The sequence below is a fragment of the Arachis hypogaea genome, chromosome 4 (assembly GCF_003086295.3).
Source record: "Arachis hypogaea cultivar Tifrunner chromosome 4, arahy.Tifrunner.gnm2.J5K5, whole genome shotgun sequence".
Lineage (NCBI taxonomy): Eukaryota > Viridiplantae > Streptophyta > Magnoliopsida > Fabales > Fabaceae > Arachis > Arachis hypogaea.
In genome coordinates, this window is record NC_092039.1 from 61,432,730 (window position 1) to 61,436,404 (window position 3,675).

At 32.8% G+C, this 3,675-nt stretch overlaps 1 non-coding gene across 1 annotated transcript; it reads left to right on the top strand.

Moving 5' to 3' along the window:
- Positions 1-487: 487 nt before the first annotated feature.
- LOC112798858 (small nucleolar RNA R71) lies at positions 488-591 on the top strand. The gene has a single exon (XR_003200455.1). It is a non-coding gene; the product is annotated as a small nucleolar RNA R71 (small nucleolar RNA).
- The last annotated feature ends 3,084 nt before the right edge of the window (positions 592-3,675 follow it).

The window sequence follows — 3,675 nt, forward strand, 5'->3', positions numbered from 1 at the left end:
CCATTATTAAAGCCTTGTTGAGGCTTTTGTTGATCCTTCCATGAGAAATTTGGATGATTTCTCCATGATGAATTATAGGTGTTTCCATAAGGTTCACCCATGTAATTTACCTCTGCTATTGCAGGTTCTCAGGATCATAAGCTTCTTCTTCAGAAGATGCCTCTTTAGTACTGTTGGATGCATTTTGCCATCCATTCAGACTTTGAGAAATCATGTTGGCTTGCTGAGTCAAAATTTTTTTCTGAGCCAATATGGCATTCAGAGCATCAATTTCAAGAACTCCCTTCCTCTGAGGCATCCCATTATTCACAGAATTCCTCTCAGAAATGTACATGAATTGGTTATTTGTAACCATTTCAATAAGTTCCTGAGCTTCTGCAGGCATTTCTTTAGGTGAATGGATCCACTTGCAGAATGGTCCAGTGACATCTTAGAGAACTCAGACAGACCATAATAGAATATATCTATCATGGTCCACTCTGAAAACATGTCAGAAGGACACTTTTTGGTCATCTGCTTGTATCTTTCCCAAGCTTCATAGAGGGATTCACCATCTTTTTGCTTGAAGGTCTGAACATCCACTCTAAGCTTGCTTAGCTTTTGAGGAGGAAATAACTTAACCAAGAAGGTCGTGACCAACTTATCCCAAAGTCCAGGCTATCCTTAGGTTGTGAGTCCAACCATGTTCTAGCTCTAACCATGTTCTAGCTCTGTCTCTTTACAGCAAAAGGGAAAAGCATGACCTGTAAACTTCAGGATCTACTCCATTAGTCTTAATAGTCTCACAAATCTGCAAGAACTCAGTTAAAAACTGGTAGGGATTTTCTGATGAAAGTCCATAGAATTTGCAGTTCTGTTGCATTAGAGCAACTAGTTGAAGTTTTAGCTCAAAATTGTTTGCTCCAATGGCAGGGATTGAGATGCTTCTTCCATAAAATTTGGAAGTAGGTGTAGTATAGTCACCAAGCATCCTCCTTGCATTATTGTTGTTGGGTTCGGCTGCCATATCCTTTTCTTGTTCGAAAATTTCAGTAATGTTGTCTCTGGCTTGTTGTAATTTAGCTTCTCTTAGTTTCCTTTTCAGAGTCCTTTCAGGTTTAGGATTAGCTTCAATAAGAATGCCTTTTCCTTGTTCTTGCTCATATGAGAAAGAAGAGAACAGAAAATAATAATAGGGATCCTCTTTACCATAGTAGAGAGATTCCTTTATGTTAGTAGAAGAAGAAAGGAATAGAAGAAGGAAAAGGTAAGAATCCAAACACAAGGGTGAAGATAGGTTCAGATTCTTGAGATGAAGAGAAGTGTTAGTAAATAAATAAATAAATAGAAGAAGATGAGAGGGAGAGAATTCGAGAAATAATTTTGAAAAAGGGTTAGTGATTTCGAAAATTAAAGGAAGAATTAAAATTAAAATTAAATTTAAAATAATTAGTTAATTAAGAAATTTGAAAACGAGGGAGAATTTTCGAAATTAGAAAGAAAAAGTAGTTAATGTTTTGAAAAAGATAAGAAATAAACAAAAGTCAATGATTAGTTGAAAAAGATTGAAAATCAATTTTGAAAAGATGAAAAGTTAGAAGAGATATTTTGAAATCAAATATTTGAAAAAATATTATTGAAAAGATATGATAAAAAGATATTTTGAAAAGATTTGATTTTTAAAATTAAAATTGATTACTTGACTAACAAGAAACTAAAAGATATATCTAAATTTAAAGATTGAACCTTTCTTAACAAGAAAGTCAAACTTCAAATTTTGAATCAATCACTTAATTGTTAGTAAAGTTTTTGAATTTTGAAATAAAGATGGGAAAAAGATTTTGAAAAAAATTTTTAATTTTTCGAAAATCATAAGATAAAAATGAAAAAGATTTGATTTTTGAAAAAGATTTTGAAAAGATAAGATTTTTAAATTTGAAAATTTACTTGACTTATGAAAATAGCTAAGTTTTAAAAAAATTTTGACTAAGTCAACTCAAACTTTCGAAATTTTGAGAGAAATAAGGAAAAGATATTTTTTTAATTTTTTAATTTTAATGATGAGAGAGAAAAACAACAAAAATGACTCACAACATGAAAATTACGAATCAAAACACATGATGCATGCAAAACACTATGAATGTCAGATCAACACCAAGACACTTTGAAATCATGATGAACATCAAGAACATATTTTTGAAAATTTTTTATGCAAGAAAACATGCAAGACACCAAACTTATAAATCTTAATGCTTAGACACTATGAATGCAAAAATGCACATGAAAAACAACAAAAGACACAAAAAAAAACATCAAGATCAAACAAGAAGACTTACCAAGAACACTTGAAGATCATGAAGAACATCATGCATGAATTTTCGAAAAATGCATAAATTTTTAAAACATGCAATTGACACCAAACTTAGAAATTGACTCAAAACTCAAACAAAAAACAAAATTTTTTGGTTTTTTGATTTTCTAAATTTTTTTGTATTTTATTTAATTTTTTCGAAAACATATAGGAAAAGGAAGTAATGATCAAATCCTCAATCAAAATTCCAGAATCATACCAGGTTAGTCTAAAGCTTGATGCCAACCAAGCTTTAGCATACTATTTTGAACTCTAAATTCATTCTAAAAACCTAAAGATTTTTCGAAAACAGAGGGAAAAATTTGTTGAAAATTTTTAAAATTTTTTGAAAATAAATGAAAAAAAATTACCTAATTGACAACAAATAACCGTCAGTGTCCAAATCACAATCTCCGCAACGCGCCAAAAACTTGGTAGCAAAATTGTGATCTCTAATAATGCATTCAACTGTATGCACATATAACTCAGCACTTCTCACAACTCCGCACAACTAACCAGCAGTGCACTGGGTCGTCCAAGTAATAACCTTACGTGAGTAAGGGTCATCCACGAAGATGTTGGTATGAACCAGGCTATGGTCATCTTGTAAATCTCAGTTAGGCAGATAATAAATGATTATGGAGTTTTCGAATAATAATAATAATTAAACAGAAAATAAAGATGAAATATTATGTAAATCATTGGTGAAATTTCAGATAGGCGTATAAAGATGCTTGCTCCTTTTTATTCTCTACTTTCCTACTGCCTTCATCCAATTCTTCTACTCCTTTCCATGGCAAGCTGTATGAGGCATCACTGTTGTCAATGCTACATCCCATCCTCTCAGTGAAAATGGACCAAATCTCTGTCACATATGGCTAATCATCTGTCGGTTCTCGATCATGTCGGAATAGATCCATTGATTCTTTTGCTTTGTCATACGCCCAACAATCACGAGTTTGAAGCTCATCATAGTCATTCAATCCCTGAATCCTACTCAGAATACCACAGACAAGGTTTAGACTTTCCGGATTCTCATGAATGCCGCCATCAATTCTAGCTTTATACCACGAAGATTCTGATTAAGGAATCCAAGAGATATGCGCTCGGTCTAAGGTAGAACGGAAGTGTTTCAGTCACCGTTCATAGGTGAGAATGATGAGAGTATCACGGATCATCACATTCCTCATGGTTAAGTGCAACGAATATCTTAGAATAGAATAACTGAATTGAATAGAAATAGTAGTAATTGCACTAAAACTCGAGTACAGCAGAGCTCCACACCCTAATATTGCTGTTAGAAACCACCGTTGAAAATACATAGTCTGGAGCCAGCATGGCCAAAT